This window comes from Pinus tabuliformis, chromosome 2_2, assembly GCF_031772625.1.
Source record: "Pinus tabuliformis cultivar Carrire ecotype Pingquan chromosome 2_2, CPIR1, whole genome shotgun sequence".
In the NCBI taxonomy this organism is placed as follows: Eukaryota; Viridiplantae; Streptophyta; class Pinopsida; order Pinales; family Pinaceae; genus Pinus; species Pinus tabuliformis.
This window is the reverse complement of record NC_142300.1, coordinates 363861486-363879777: the sequence shown is the minus strand read 5'-3', so window position 1 is coordinate 363879777 and position 18292 is coordinate 363861486.

The following is an 18292-nucleotide window of genomic DNA, read 5'->3' as shown; positions in this document are numbered from 1 at the left end:
ACATTTGGATCATTTATCACTCATCAATTTCAACATACAACAAGATCACTGTTGGCATCAAGGCCAACATGCTAAAAATTAAAAGTATGCAATGTTTAAAATTAGATTATTTTACTATTAGATTATTTTTAGTTGTTGAAATTATAATAATAAATAATAATACTTTATAAGGAATTATTTTTATAAACTAATTTGGTTGCTAGAATTTACATAAGTGTACATACCATACTTACTTTGGATTTGAATGGAAATGCACATTCTTAACTATTAAGCCCACTTAAGTTGTAAGATTCAATTTATTGGTTAAATCTATTAATATAGAATGAGAAAAATTGAAAAAAAAAAGGTACACATTATGTAGGATAGAATTTACAAGTTAAAGATAATAGCACATAATAAAGAAATAAATAAATAAATTCTATATTACATGAAGTGTTTTGTTATCATTGGTGATTTCTACGTAATTTGTTTCTTTTTTTAACAATTTTGTTGATTTGAGAAAGACTAATTTTATTAATAACTAATTTTCTAACCTTAATTAATGTCATATATTTTATTGATACTATTATTTTGGTGTGTTATTTTATAAGTTGTTTGTCAAGGTAATAACTAATTTTAAGTTGCATGACGCTTTGACTACCATTAAGTGAATTATAAATTATTAATAGGCATTTTATGCTTAGAATATTTATCATCATTGTATCATTGCTTCCTCTTGCAGAATGAAAAATCACATTAAATGAATTGATTATCTAGAGTTACTCAACCCCAAGAAGAAAGAAAAGGAAGAATACTAAATACACCAACATAACACAAGGGATGGACTTTTCTTCCACTCTTCGTGCATCCACCTTTTAAAATTGAGTAGTCAAAGAAGAACATTTCCCTAACCACTACACAAATCAAATATTATGAGCGTTAGACCCACTTGTTATAATTGAGTAGTCAACAAAGAGAATTCATATAACCACTATATAGATCAAGGATTAATAACATTAGACCCACCCCTCAAGCCAACTCACACAACAAGCCTCAGGTAAAATCACATTGTGATATTGTAGTCCCAAATGTAGCCACATCAAGCAATTAACATGTTAGCAACCCTACATGCAACAAATTTCTTGATGTCCCTTTATCTTCCAACATTTTTCATGTGCCATTATGGAAGTTCATAATGTCTTCAATGACAAACCACTCAGCATTTGAAGCATAACCATTTCAAAGAGGTTTCCTACTCCGTTGGCACTACCAAACTCAAGGACATGTTGGCCGACACCTTCCCCTAGGGTTGTTTTGATTTGATCCACCTTCTCAACATATCATTGCTCTCATGTTTGGTTCCACTACCACCACCTAACATAATGCACATCTCCAAACATCTTCCCCATGTAAACATTGTCCTGCACTCTGTGTGATAATATTATGACCCAAAAACCACTACTAAGCTACCCAATATACTATCATTCTTTCCCCCTCCATACAAATAATCCCATTTTACACCCTTTGCTTATTATCTATAATAATTTTCCCTTTACACCCTTAAAGTCCTTTGATCTTTGCTTCTAGCAAATAGTCTACCCATGGGGTTAACCATATGAAGTAGGTCACATTTGAGGAAAGCTTGCACATTATTGTCATGCTTAAGTATAACCTCTCATTTCAACACATTTTCATTATTTAGTAGGAAATATCTACATTCATTATTTCACTATAATATTTACTTGTCACATATCATTAACTATAGCAAGATCGAAGAAATATTTATAGTTAAGAGTTTCATATAGTTTTTTGGCACAAAAGAGTCATCAGGGGAAAATACCCTAGGTTCAAGCATAGAGAGCCACCAATGTTTCGTTGTAGTCTAGGACAACATCGACATTTTCACCTTACCCAAGGGGTAAGGAGTCTCACCTGAGGCATTCTGTGACCAGAATTAAGAAGGGTTCATCACGGAGTCAAGGAATCACCAACCGATAGGAAATATATAGCATTTCATACATAGTCAAGATAACATCATACCATCCAATAGACAGAGACTACCACACGCATGAATCTTACAACATACCATCCAATAGAAAAAAACTACTACACGCATGAATCTTATAGGACATTTCAAAATTTTAAAAGGGTCACGACATCATATGCATTCATACACCTTATGTTATGCAACCAATCTGACCTTTCCTTTATATTAATTCAACAATAAAACATTACAATATATCTCGACATTTGCCGTAGGTAATTACGAGTACCCGTTTACAAACTCACAGGTTCGTTCTCTAGCTCGAACGTCCTGCTCAACTATGCCTCTGCATTCTGGTATCAATCTGCAGCAACTAGCTATCCTCTTCGCAACACCAACCTCCACATACTGACCAACTAACTCGCTTCCTTACGAGCCTTCTTCTTTTATATTCTTCTCCGCGGCTTGGATTGTCAGTTCCTGCTCGGTTGTTCTTCCCCTCGACTGCCCTTCCTCCTTCCTATCTACTCGGCTATCTTTGTCTTCCACTTCCACCTTGCCACAACCCCTCTGCAACTGCATTTTCCTGCTTTGCAGTCCAATTGTCCTTCCCGCATGCTAACTGTTGAGAATGCAACAAGATGATGGAGCTTAGTGGAAAGGAGTCACCTTCACTAAGTGGGCCCGCAGGCAAATTATGGCACAAAGTCTATTTTTAGACTATGTCTATTTTTAGACATATGGATCATGGTCTATGAGTTGTAGTATGCTGTTTATGGATGATTGGTCATGTTGGGAAAAATAGATGGACTTCTATTTTTGGTTCACAGCGGAGTGATCAGAGTCTATTTTTAGACTGCCATGCTAAAAATAGAAACAGTCAAATATTATTAGCCCTTAGTAATATTTTGACTCTAAACATTATCTTATTCTCTTGGAGCACTTCAGTTCGAGCTACAGATGTGTCACATGCAACTGACAAAAGGAATCACGTGGTTTCTTATGTGTTAGTTGAGCTATTGCATGAAGGACTTCAGTTAGAACTCATGCATGTGAGTTCTGTGGAGTTGGATGTGGAGTTGATGGAGTTGTGTTCAGTTTGACTTAGTTGAACTAGTTGTATTTAGTCTAACTAAAGAATACACTAGTGATGAGTTGTGTGAATCAAATATTAATTCATTCACTAATTGTTACATGTTCTCAATCATTATAATATACAGATAGTGTGTGGTTTTCAGCTATAAGCTTTCCCCGGGATACATACTGTGTTAATGTGTGCATGCGATTGATGTTTCATTATTTTTGATGTCGCTAAATTGATGATCAACGTAGAGGAGGATATGTATTGTGCATGTATTCGGCAATAGTGTATAATCGGGATAATCTCTGTGAATAAGTGTTTATTATTCAAAATTTCTACATGGTATCAGAGCTGTTGATCATCAAATCTACTATTCAAGAAGTGTCTACATCTTATTTCTTCAGGTAGAGTCTGTAATTGGGCCAGGTAGCCTCTGGATTCATCCTTCCTTTGGAAGGTGAGATATCCAGTAAAAGCCCATACATTCAATCTCTGTACGAGAAATAATTTGTTCTCACGAATCTTAGATCAGAGGCGGTTGATTTTGGAGCAGGTGGAATTCGAATTTGCAGTAGTGTTTTCTTGGTGTCAACGTGGCAATGTCTTTCAACGGATTGCGATTGGAGTATGCTCTTGAGGGCAGCTCGAACTATATTGCATGGAAGGACAGGATGGAGGCAGTGTTAGATGATAATGGGTTGAAGGAGTTCATATAGGCTAAGGTCCCAAAACCTACTGATGCTGCTGAAGCTGTGGTTTGGAAAAAGAAGACAGCAAAGTGTCGAAGGATTCCATTGGAGGGCGTGAAGGACCACATTGTATCCAGCCTGCATGGAAAGGCTTCTCCATACTTTATGTGGAAAGCATTGACAGATCTATTCCAAAGCAAGAGCGACCAGAGGAAGTTGGCTCTCAAGGATAAACTCAGAAACATTAAGTGTGAGAATGGAGACAGTATGCCTGAGTATCTCACGAAGTTCACCCAATGCCGGGATGAGTTGGGAAGTGTGGGGGTGACTATTGATGATGACGACTTGGTGAGCTTGGCTCTCCTTGGTCTTCCAAAGAGTTGGCATTCCTATTAGGACTCTGTCAATGGTCGGGAGAAATTTCCATGATGGGAGAGACTTTGGTCAGGTCTTGAGCAAGAGGATATCAGACGGAGCACCAGAGACAGTTATTCATGCATGCATGATGAGGAGAACTATGCCTTAGTGAGTAAAGCGAAGAAGGGGAAGGAGAAGGTTTCTCTCTCTGAATCTAGTTCTTCCAATGATGGGAAGAAGGTTGAAAAGTCAAAGGTGAGATGCTTTCGTTGTCATGAGTTGGGCCATTATGCTACTAATTGCCCAAAGAAGAAATCCAAGAAGGGATCTGGGGAAGGATCTGAAGGTGAGGCACTTGCTTCACAGTTCGAGTTGGATTTCACACTCTTCGCATGCATGGTTTCATCCATGATGGGAAGTGGTTGGTTTCTTGACAGTGGAGCTTCTTTCCACATGACCGGTGACAAAAGTTTGTTCAGTACTTTGGAGGAGAAAGATCTCCAGATACTCATAGGGATGGGTAATGATGAGAAGTATAGTGTCTCAGGTGTAGGCACGGTTATTTTTCAGAGGGAGCATGGAGCTCGCCTTACCTTGACCGCTGTCAAGTATGTACCAGGACTGAAGAGAAACTTGGTGTCGATCGCGATGCTGGAAGACATAGGCTATGGTGTAGTCTTCAGTAAGGGAAAGGTTTTCCTTAGACACATCATCACTAGACAAGTGAAGCAAATTGATTCACCGGTCAAGAACCTGTATGCTCTTGAGGTTCAAGATGCATGCAAAGCCTTGAGCAGCGAGGCAACTGATGGAGACTTGGTGGTTGAGAAGGAGCGTATATTACCTCTCAACATGGAAAGCCAGAAGAAGTCTCAGACGATTGTGGAGGAGCCATGATTGGTGCAGCAACTTCAGGAGGTTGTGGAGCAGCCACAACAAGGGAAGTTGAGAGGAGATCGAGTAGAGACATCTACTCATGTAGAGACCTCCAGTAGGGGGAAACTTCGAGCCAGGTGGGTTGAGGGATCGCATGCAGCCATACCTCCAAGTAGGAGGTGGGGTGATGTGGATTGATCGTCCCAAGGAGGAGGGGCAAGATCCTTGAGGTACCTATTTGTTCAATTTAGTGTGTCCTAAATTGCTATTTAAAATGTCAATCCAAGAGTCGTAAACTGCTGAAGTGAAGTGCACTGTATATGCAAGATAACCGATTTCTTATTTCTTTGTCGTTTTTGAGTTTTGGTTTGTTTTTCGGTTTATCTTCTATTGATTCCCTAATGTGAGATGGCAAAATTGAAAGTCAAGTATGGATGGAAATGGTGACTTCTACAATGATTTCCCAAACTTTAAAGTTCTCAAAAAGGTTTTAAAACTTGCTGTGATGAAATCAATTCCTAAGAGAAAATAAAAATGTACCAAAATAGTGAGCTAGTGACAATGAAGCCCAGTATCCTTGCTGCTGTATAAAAAGAGAAAAAACTGAACTCAAAGCAATTCAAAGACTGTAAGCAAAGAAAACTAAATCACACTACTTCAACTCATATTCTGACCCCTTACCATTCGACTCGCTCTGGCTATAGGAGGTAATCATAAACAAATTGAGTAGTCTGATATCTAAATTGCATGAAATGAAATTGCATAAAATGAAACTAGGATTAAACTACACATTCATATTTCAATCCCTAAAAATGACATGAGTAATCTAATCACTAACTTGCAGAAAAGTAAACTAAATCATACTACATCAATTAATATTCTGATTCCTCACTATTTGAGTCGCTCTAGCTATAGGAGGTAATCATAAACAAATGGAGTAATACGAGATCTAAATTGCATGAAAGTAAATGAGCAAAACGGAACTGAAAGGAATGACAATGCTGGAATTAAAACTCAGAACATAAATCAGTAGAAGGACAAGATGATTTCATGTCATTAGTCATTAAAAACTATGTGAAATTGCCCGGGCTGTCTACAAGAACTTGAAAGAAAAACACTGATCAGTTAACAATCATGAGAAAGCATAAAAGAAAATATGGACAACAGTTAACATGAATATCAGAACAGTGTAATATATACAAGCAAACGATTATGGAAGCAGTAACATAATGAAAGAAAGAAAGAAACTATACAGTAGTTACAGAGCCTTGATGTACAGGGGCCCTCTGCAACCTCAGCCAATCAATACTCAGTCACGAATTGAACTTAAGAACGTTGTCTTCTCATATATTAAAATGCAGTCATAAGATAAAGAAAGAGCACGGCACAGTGGGCTCGTAAAAACAGTCAATATTACATATAAAAAGCTAGCTATCAAGCGTATGATAATGCATTATTTATAACTGAGGATGCTACAACTAATTCCTAAATTCTGCGCTGTCAAACAGACACGTGAATAACCATGTCCTGAGATCTAGCAGTATGGTAGCCGTGACAATTAAATCTAAGGAGTGGTGGTTGTTCGATTTGGTTCACGGATCGATCCACAAGTGTTAGCACACCTCCGAAGATTGAGGAAATTGCCACACAAATCTTCACATGGTAAAAACAGAGTCGTACCACCGCAAAACTCTAAGGTTGACCATTGCTTTGACTGTCCTTGACCATGGTTGTTTGTGAGTGATTCGGCTGAACCATGGGGACACGCTCCATGTACACATCATTTGCAGCTTGCCCATGTGGCCAGATTCTCCAATAGACACCTGTAACATGGACTTCAACAAAATGGCTGCGGAAGCTTAAGCTGGCTGCGGAAAGTGACAAGTTTCCGCAGTTGATTGAACAAAAATCTAAATCAAACAACAGTCACAAGACATAGTTAGGAAACCATTTTATAAGCTCTTTTTAAACTAATATGCAATGATTTGACAGCTTGGTGGGTCAAGTAAATGGAAAAGAAGGCTGAAAAGGTGTATAGGGAGGATGCAAGTTTGGGATTCAACATACCCGCACTGTGAAGGTGTTGCATGTCCTCATGCAACCAAAATTTTAGTCATTCCCCTTTAATCCATATGTTCTGAAGCCTCTACTAGTACATCCAGTTCTCTTCTCTTCTTTCTTGGTGCTACCACCATCCTGGGTTTCCTTATCAGACATCTGAATTTGAGATTAATTAATTCTCTGCTCAACTTTCTGCACTTTTTCTTTAGTTTCTTGTTCTTCTTTTGCCATAGTCCCAAATGAAGCATAGTATTATCATGAATAATTTTTTCCACTTTTCTCTGCTCCTTAAGTGCTCCATTTTCTTGCTTAATATGCCTGTTTAGAACCTCTAATTCAAACACTTCTTTCTTTAAGGATTGGACTTGTGCATCTTGTGTCATGTGGGGCAGAGTGGTTGATGTACTCGGGCCTATAGCGGTCTTTTCTAAAGATTCAAGGTAATCATTCACCTCCTGTTGACTTGGATCTATTTCAGGTGTTTTCCTTGGACTGACTTCAAATTCTTGTTGAGGAGGAGGACTGCTTTCTAGCTCTGGCCGAGAAGGGATTTTACCAACATGTGGAGGACTAGTTTCAATACTTGGCTGAGGACGAGGTCGACTATGGCCAGCTGGAGGTTTCTTGAGTGTTTCCCCACCCAAGTCGATGAAGTGGGGTCCTTTTACTTGTGTTTTCCTCTCCATTCCTTTAAGCCTGGTGCTTCTTCTTAAATACTGTGGGCTAGTACTCCCTTCTTCTATGCTCTGTTTTCCTTTTTCCTTTTTCTTTGTTGTAGCAGCTTGTTTTTGAAGATGCACTAGTCTCTCAGACAATGTTTGATAGTCTTCCTCTATATATGGCTCAGGTGATTGGTAGACTTCTTCTATGTTTCTTTTGCCTTTCAATTTTCTCTGTTTCCTGTCCTTAGTTCTTTTCTCCTTTTCTTTTTGACCAACTACTTGAGTTTTGGTAATAGGAGAGTCTTGGACTATGGCACTCTTTTCTTTTCTCCTACTCCTTCTCGGTGTCTTTGGTGTACTACTTTCAGGTGCCTCAGATGGCTCTTGAAATTAATTTCTTACTAAGAACCGTTCCCAGGTATCTTTGTTTTTCTTCAGTTGGTCTTCAATGAGAATCCTTACAAGTCCATGATGGTATAAATGAGGTTCTATATTTCCTATGTTCTTTTGGACTGTGGTACTCATCTTTTTCAAACTCAACAGTAAGAAATAAGGCAAATTAAGAGTTTGACTCTCTAAGAAGTTCATCAATGGCCTAGCATGATACATGTACATTGCTCCAAAGCGTCCTTCGCAAGTGATAAACTTTTGGATGATTAACAGTAAGTTGGCCCATTCTTCTTTCAATGCATGAACAGGAATTCCTTTTGTAAATACAGTAACGTCCATACCTGGGTTACGTAACATGATTCTCCATGCCTTCTCGTCCACACTTTTGTTTTTAAACCAACACTCACCTTCCTAGGGCAAGTCTGTGGTAGCTACTACTGAGGCTTCAGTGACCGTGAGCTTTAAGTCTCCAATTTCCACCATCTGGTCGTCGAAAGACCATGAAAAGGCTTTCGTTACCTCCTTGTTATGGCCCTTAAATTTTTGAATGAAGCGTAGCCATTTTTATTTCTTCAACAAATCTTTTACTTGGGGGTAACCTTCTAAATATTTAGGTCCTTCCGGTTCTGCCCTTAGTAATCGTCCCATCCTTTCCTCTGTTTTGAAATTCAACTGAAAATTCAATTGCGTGTGAGGGTTTAGCAGAGGTAAGGTGGCTCGGTTGCAGGGTTTATGGCAAAAATACAGTGGCTGCAATTGGAGGATAACAGGTAACGGGAGTGTTCCAGAACTGCAAGCGGAAACAGAGGATGAGCAGCCGAGGTGAGTTCACAAAATGAAGTGCAGACGTATGTGAAGAAGATGGTTTTAACAGAATGGTAAGGAAATGGAGTGAAGTCGGGATTTTGAATTGAACGGCTGCGTGCGAAATGTTACATGTTTAATGAATGGCTGTGGAAAATGCGGTGGAGAGGAGCCGTAATGAAATAGGTCACATCTCAGGATTACAAGTGGGGTATGAAAGTGCAGTCGATTATGAGTTAAACCCGAAAATCAATCATGAGACCTTTAAGGAATAAATGCATGGTTTGTGGAATAATGTCGTGGGATGGTAATGGGTAATGGAGCTATCGTGATAATCATTGCACATAGTAGAGCTTTTACGGTTTGACAACTATGCAAAATTGTGCCTTTAATTGATATTTGAAAGAAATTTCTGCTCATACCTTTGGAATCCTTGTCATTTGTTGTCCATTAGCCTTTAATCAACTGCTCTTTATTGATGTCTGGAGATGTTCCATATCCTCATAGCATATGCTTAGTCACACCTGCATTTTTATGATTATTGCACTAACATTTTGACTGTAAATTTGAAAAACAGAGTGGTGGCTACGGAAACTGCTTCTGGTTGCGGAAACTGCTTCCAACTACAGAAACTGACACAACACCCACTTAGCTGAACAAAGATAGTTAGACAATAACTAACTGAGTGGAAATGGTCCTGAAAGAGACATTTATTGATGAAATGGAATGAAATGAATGAAATGGAGTGAGATGAAGCGGAGCGAAGTGAAATGAAAATGAAATGGAGATGGAGTGGAATGGCAAATGAAGTGGAGTGAAAATGAAAAAGAAACGGAGATTTTTTTTTTTGGAAAATATAGAGTGTCAGGTGTCCTTGATTTTCACTCTACATTTTTGTATAAGACCGCCAATCAGTGATTGAAAGAACTGAAAGAAACAAAAGCTAGACTGGTGGGGAAGAAGGATTCTTCTTCACCAGCCTTATTGCAGAATTCTCTTGAAATATTTTGACAAATTCCTCTTTTGAGAGTGGCTTATGATAAATTTTCAATCTGTGGCCATTCACAATAAGAGGAGTTTGAAATTCATCAATGGTCTTGATTCTTACTACTCCATTGCTAAAGACTTTGTCAATCTCATATGGCCCAAACCAATGGGTCTGAAATTTACCTTTGAAGTCTTTAAACATGGAATCAAATAGTAGTGCCCAATCTCCCTCTTGAAACATTTTCTCTTTGATGTATCTGTCATGCCACTTAGCTCTTTGATGTTGAACTAGATCAGTTCTTAAGATTGCTTCTTGTCTGATCTCATCTAGCTCATTCAGCTGCTCCATTCTTTGCTTTTGGGCTTCTGATAGATTCATCCCCAACTGAACTGCCATCTTAAAAGTTTTGACTTGAAACTCAATGGGGAGTAGGACTTCTTTCCCATAAACAAGTTCATAGGGAGAACCTCCTGTTGTATTCCTCCATGTAGTTCTGTAGGCCCACAAGGCTTCAGGAAGCCTTTCTGCCCAATCTCTTCTGTGTAGATGAAAAGTTTTGGTGATGATGCTTTCAATAACCTTGTTTGTAGACTCCACTTGACCATTTTCTTGTGGATGGTAAGGAGTATATTTTCTGTGCTTGATTTTGTATTCTTCCATCAGCTTCTCCATCATGTTAGATGTCAATTGACTTCCCTAATCTGTCACAATTTCTCTTGGGACACCAAAATGAGTAAAAATATCCTCATAAAGAAAATTAACAACTGAATTTTCAGTAGCAGAAAGCAATTCTTTGGCTTCTACCCATTTAGTGACATAATCAGTGCATACCAATATATACTTCTTCTGTTTAGATGGTGGATTAATAGGTCCAATGAAATCTAAAGCCCATTTTTCAAAGGGTTCGATGAGTCCCAAACTTGCATCATCCATATACACCTTTTCAGCCTTCTTTTCCATTTACTTGACCCACCAAGCTGTCAAATCATTGCATATTAGTTTAAAAAGAGCTTATAAAATGGTTTCCTAACTATGTCTTGTGACTGCTGTTTGATTTAGATTTTTGTTCAATCAGCTGCGGAAACTTGTCACTTTCCGCAGCCAGCTCAAGTTTCCGCAACCATTTTGTTGAAGTCCATGTTACAGGTGTCTACTGGAGAATCCGGCCACATGGGCAAGCTGCAAATGATGTGTACATGGAGCGTGTCCCCTTGGTTCAGCCGAATCACTCACAAACAACAATGGTCAAGGACAATCAAAGCAGTGGTCAACCTAAGAGTTTTGCGGTGGCACGACTTTGTTTTTACCACGTGAAGATTTGTGTGGCAAGTTCCTCAATCTCCGGAGGTGTGCTAACACCTGTGGATCAATCTGTGAACCAAATTGAATAGCCACCACTCCTTAGATTTAATTGTCACGGCTACCATACTGCTAGATCTCAGGACGTGGTTATTCACGTGTTTGTTTGGCAGTGCAGAATTTAGGAATTAGTTGTAGCATCCTTAGTTATAAATAATGCGTTATCATATGCTTGATAGCTAGCTTTTTATATGTAATCTTGACTGTTTTTACGAGCCCACTGTGTCGTGCTCTATCTTTATCTTATGACTGCATTTTAATATATGAGAAGACACGTTCTTAAGTTCAATTTGTGACTGAGTATTGATTGGCCGAGGTTGCAGAGGGCCCCTGTACACCAAGGCTCTGTAACTACTGTAGAGTTTCTTGCTTTTTTTCATTATGTTACTGCTTCCATAATCGTTTGCTTGTATATATTACACTGTTCTGATATTCATGTTAACTACTGTCCATATTTTCTTTTATGCTTTCTCATGATTGTTAACTGATCAGTGTTTTTTTTCAGGTTCTTGTAGATAGCCCGGGCAATTTCACATATTTCTTAATGACTAATGACATGAAATCATCTTGTCCTTCTGCTGATTTATGTTCTGAGTTTTAATTCCAGCATTGTCATTCCTTTCAGTTTTGTTTTGCTCATTTACTTTCATGCAATTTAGATCTCATATTACTCCATTTGTTTATGATTACCTCCTATAGCCAGAGCGACTCAAATAGTGAGGAATCAGAATATTAATTGCTGTAGTATGATTTAGTTTAATTTTCTACAAGTTAGCGATTAGATTACTCATGTCATTTTCAGGGATTGAAATATGAATGCGTAGTTTAATCTTAGTTTCATTTTATGCAATTTCATTTCATGCAATTTAGATATCAGATTACTCAATTTGTTTATGATTGACTCCTATAGCCAGAGCGAGTCGAATGGTGAGGGGTCAGAATATGATTTGAAGTAGCATGATTTAGTTTGCTTTGCTTACAGTCTTTGAATTGCTTTGAGTTCAGTTTTTTCTCTTTTTATACAGCAGCAAGGATACTGGGCTTCATTGTCACTAGCTCACTGTTTTGGTACATTTTTATTTTCTCTTAGGAATTGATTTCATCACAGTAAGTTTTAAAACCTTTTTGAGAACTTTAAAGTTTGGAAAATCATTGTAGAAGTCACCATTGCCATCCATACTTGACTTTCAATTTTGCCATCTCACATTAGGGAATCAATAGAAGATAAACCCAAAAACAAACCAAAACTCAAAAACAACAAAGAAATAAGAAATATGTTATCTTGCATATACAGTGCACTTCACTTTAGTAGTTTACGACTCTCGGATTGACATTTTAAATAGAAATTTAGGACACACTAAATTGACCAAAAATTTTGGCGCCATTGCCGGGGAAGTGAAACTAGGTAGCCAATTTCTTAAAAAAAAAAAAAAAAAACAAGAAAATTTCAAGGAAGGTAAAAATTGATAACTTCTCAAAGTATGCTCTCCTCTTGCACCTAGTGTGATCTAGAGGATTAGAAAAGAGATTTATTGGTTTAATAATTTCTTGAGTATGCTCTCTTCTTGCACCTAGAGTGACCTGGAAGATGAGAAAGAGAATTATTAGCCTGACTTGAAGAAAAATAAAAAAATGACATGCATAGAGCAAGAGATTCTAGGGGAAGGTTTTTAGATAGGGCCAAGAGTTCGATTTTTACAACTCCATCTACTTCAAGGAATAGACAAGAAGCACCTCCATCATCTCCAACTCACACTCCTAGCCTTAGGATTCCTGGAATTCAAGAGGCAGTAGTTGAATTAGGAGACTCTCCGACACTATCCACCGAATCTGAGTTAGGAAAAGACCCTTTCTTTACTTCTATAGGAAAACACATTGTAATTGAGGAAGTAGAATCACCTGAAGAAGAAGAGGGAGAAATTCCTCCTCGTTCGCCATTGGTAGAAGAACCAGAGGACTCTGAGGTCTCTGAGGAAACTATCATGACAGAGGAAGTAGTAAACGGATTTGGTAGAGGTAGAGGTAGAGGAGGAGGAGGAAACAATGGAGGAGGTAGAGGTAACAACGGGGGAAATATGGATGGAGATAACTCATTTGGATTTCCTATAGTTGATGAGGATTCTAGAGCAACGATGAAAAACATCTCACCATCTGTCCTCCCAAACTTTCATGGGTTACGAAATGAGGATCCTGAAACATTTCTATTTGAGTTTGAAGTCGTGTGTCGAACTTATGATTCTCTGAAAGACTCTCAAAAACTCAAATTGTTTCCTTCAACATTGAAGGTAGCTGCTTTGAAATGGTTCATGGTATTAGTCACTCAATCCATTAGGACTTGGAATGATATGAAACAAAAAAAATTGGATAGATACCTAGACTATTGTATGCCCACCAATCACAAGGATGAGGTATTCAAAATGGTGCAAAAAGAAGATGAAAACTTGGAGGATTTACTTGAAAGATTTCAATACAACCTGAAAAGAGAAAAAATGAATAACTTAGATGAGGAAACCTTGAAAGCCCTTCTATTAAAAGCCATTAGAGATGAATGGATAGATATTTTTAACATAATGGGAAAAGGAGATATATCTCAACTTCCACTTCATGATATAGTAGAGCTATGTGTCCATCTCTCAAGGGGAAAATCTAAAACTGGAAAAGGGCCTAGAGACCCTTCTCTCATTAGAGCAAACAAATATGCAACTGGATCAGTAAGTAGGGCTGAGATTGGCAACATGCTTGATGAATTCAAAACTGATATTTTAGGGAGTCTTAGTGAGCAACTAGATACCCTTAAGATACAAAACAAGCAGAAAGCGGAAACTGAAGCTTTGGCCATCTTTTGTCCAAAATGTAGGAAGAAACATACTCTAAGGGAATGTCCCTTGGATGCAAAAGTTGTAGAAACATGTGTGATTTGTTCAGAAAACCATGAGACCAAGGATTGACCTTCAATTCCTGGACTCAAAGCTGTCTTTCAAGAAGATCCAAATTCAATTGAGTCTCTCTGTTTTGTTTCAAGGAGACCTTGGCAGGGGCAACAAAATCAAGGGTTTAACAACTCTATGAACTTTCAACCCCCACCAAATTGGAATCCTTGGCAACAACCTTGGTCCCAACCTCAAAATCCTTTTCAATCATGGGTACAAGGTATGCAAAATCCTTATGGGAGATTTGCCCAATTTTATCAATATCCTCCATCTTTTCAAAATCAACAAGCTCCACAACTTCCAAATCAAAATCCTAAACTATCATTTCCATTTCCACAACAACAACAACCTTCTCAACAGAATCCAAATTCTCAACTCTTGCTTCCATTCCAACAGAAGACAAATCAACTACCTTCCCAGCCATTGTCGAACCCCAACAATAAAAACCCTCAAAATGCTTACATGGTAGAAGGACAACAATTTCCTACCTATATGAATGTTCCTCTTAATGATGTACAACTCAGATCTAGTAGAGTTTTAGACAAGCCTTCTATAGATGCTCAAAAGCAAAGCAATTCTTAGGAAGATTCTCTTGAAGCCAATAAAGGTTCTGAAGCACCTCTTCAAAACCCAAGCACTCAAAAAGAAAAAGAAAAAGAGTCAACCCCCACAACTCCTATAGTTGAGCAACCTGCATCTTCATCTACACCTCCTTTTCCTGAAAGATTACAAATTGACAAAGGGGTGGAAAAACAAATCTTGTTGCCTGATTATGATTTTCTAGATGAATTAAAGAATGTCTATACAAGATTCCCTTGTTACAAGCCATTAGATAGATTCCTATTCTAGCAAAAACAATAAAGGAATTGAGTCTCAAAAGACCAGGAAGGAAACCAAGAGATACAAGAAGAATCCACCTGGTAGGAAAAATTGCAGATATCATGATGGGAAAAATTACCATGCAGAAGTATGTAGATCCCGGTAGTCCAATTGTCAAAACACATATCAATGGGGTAGAAATTCCAAATACTTTGATTGATTTAGGGGCTTCTATCAACATTATGAGTAGACAGACTATGGAACAGCTAAAACTTCCTAATCTTCTTTTTACACCTACTTTACTACAACTTGCAAATCGATCAATTATCAAACCATATGGTGTATTAGAAGACATTTTAGTCTCTTTAGATTCTTGGGAATATCCAGTAGATTTCATGATTTTAACTCCCAAGAGTAATCTAGGGGGGCACCCACTCATTTTAGGAAGACCTTGGCTAGCCACAACTGATGCTTTTATCAGTTGTAGATTTGGGGATATGTATATTTCTGATGGTAGTTCGACAAAGAAATTCAATCTGTATCCTCCAGCAAAAGAAATTACAGAAGTAGGGGATAATGAATGGGTTGATGATGAGGATACTATACAACCTGTCTTTACCATTTCTGAAATCAGTGAAGATAGTCAAATTCTGAATACATTAGAAAACTTTGAAACATCTTCAGAATATGACCACACACAATTTCAGTTAGATTCTGACATTGAGTATCTATCATCTAGACAAATGTCTCTTTACTCTATGGAAGAGTTTGGTAGTTCTGCCATTGAGATCTTTCCAGGTAAAACATTGAATATTAATAAAAACTTGGAAAAATCACAACAAGGAGAGCTAACCAAAATCTTGCAAAAACATTCTACTGCATTTGCATGGGAGTATACTGATATGAAAGGTATTGACCCTAAGACTTGCATTCATCACATCTACATTGAGGAAAACAGTAGACCAATCAGACAACCTCAGAGAAGGATGAATCCAAACCTTAGGGAGATAGTGAAAGAAGAGCTCCAAAAACTACTCAATGTAAACTTCATTTATCCAATTTCAGATAGCCGATGGGTTTCTCCTTTGGTTATAGTACCTAAAAAGAATGGTAAATGGAGGGTATGCATTGATTACATGGAATTGAACAAAGCAACTTTGAAGGATCACTTTCCTTTACCCTTTATCGATCAAGTATTAGATACTCTAGCAGGCAAAAAGTACTTCTATCGATTCTAGCTTTTTCCTTGCATAATTGGTAACATGAAAGTAAAGTGATGAACCAAAGATCTTGAAGTGTGCCACATCAGGTTTCTTACCTAAAAAAAATTCTTCTGGTGTACTCACCCCAAGAATTCAATGAGGACTTTTTTTCTACACATATACATTTGTGTTGCATGCTTCAGCCCACAAGTGCAATGGTAGGCCTTGATCATGTAACATTTCCCGTGCATCTCCCACAATAATTGTGTTCTTCCTTTCAGCCACCCCATTCTGTTGTGGGTTATGGGATGCTATTAATTCTCACCGAATGCCTTCTAATGTACATAAGTTCTTGAATTCATTTGAAACATATTCTCCACCATTATTGCTCATGAGAGTATTCTCTTTCTTGCCATTATATTTCTCAAAAAGTGCTTTAAACTCACAAAATTTAGTGAACCTATGATCTTTCTTCTGCATAAATAAAATACAACACTTATGAGAAAACTCATCTACAAATATTACATAATACTTGTGCTTGGTTGTGGAGGCTATCAAGAATGTGCCACACACATCTGAGTGAACTCTTTCAAATATCACTTGCGCTCAACTGTCCTTATCATGAAAGGTATATTTGGTGTACTTCCCCATTTTACACCCTTTGTATGTGTTTCTTTGCTATAGTGTACCTTGGGACGTCCTGTAGAAATTTGATGCATGATATTCAAAGCTTCATGGTGCAAGTGACCCAATCTTCTATGCCACAACTCACTGATATCTCGGCTCTGGACCTTCTCTACTTTGTGCTAAAAGAAACATAGTCTTATACATCTAATTTGTAGAGGTTCTTCACCCAAACCCCAATCTGCTTTACTTGTCCTACGGTTATGTGACGAAGGAAAACCTTTCCCTTCCTAAATATCAAATTGTAGCCAGGTCCTCCAACATGGTAACTAAAATCAAATTCTTCTTCAATCCTGGAACATACATGACATATTTTAATGTGAGAGGAGAACCAAACTCCCTTGGAAGGTAAAATATCGATTCTGGTCACATTGTACCTCCCATCATCTTCCATTTCGATGTTCATCTGGAGGTCCTTCTCCTCCAAGTCACTGAATACTTTTTTGTTGTCGATCATATGGAATGAGGCTCCATTATCCAGATATCACATGCTACCCATCACTGATGTCACCATGCAAGCAATGAGAGTGAAATCCAACTCGAATTATGAAGGAAGAGCTTCAGTTTCTGCTGCTCATGAGGGTTTCTTACCGGCCTTCTTATGTGGACACTTCGTGGCATAGTGTCCCAACTCATGAAAGTGAAAACATTTAATCTTCAACATTTCCTTCTTCTTGTCGCCTTGACTGTAATATGATTTGGAATGGGATGAATTCCCTTTCCCTTTCTTTGCCTTTCTAGCTAACACACAATTTATGCTCCTCATCATGCTTGGATGAGGATCCATCTTTGGTGTTTTGCTGAATCTCTTCTTGTACCAAATCAGACCACAACACTCCCACTTTGGTAGCTTCTCCATCCCATTTATTGAGTCCAGGTAGTTGTGCCAACTCTTGGGAAGGCCTAGAAGTGCTACACTGACCAGATCGTCTTCAACAATTGTAACACCGACACTTCCAAGATCATCCCGACATTAGGTTAATTTGTTGAAGTACTTTGGTATTATGTTTCCCTTCTCTGTCTTGAATTTCCTAAGCTTTTCCTTCAGTGCAGCTTCCTGTGGTCATTGTTTCTTTTAAATAGATTTTTCAAGGTGTTCCACATCACATATGGTGTCTCCTTACTATGGAGGTTTGAGACAATATGATATCAAACTCCTTCTAGGATAATCCTTCTCGCCTTTGCCACACATTTTATCCACTCTGCCAGATCTTGAGCATCAACTGCTGGAGGCTTAGGAATATATTTATCTATGATTTCCTTAAGCCCATTGTCTTCCAACACTGCCTCCATCATGTCCTTCCAAGAAAGATAGTTTGAAATACCCTCAAGGGCATATTCAAGTCTCAATCCATAGAACAACATCCTACTGACTCTGAAGTATGATACTGCAAATTCGATTTCACCTGCAAAAGACAAACTCATAT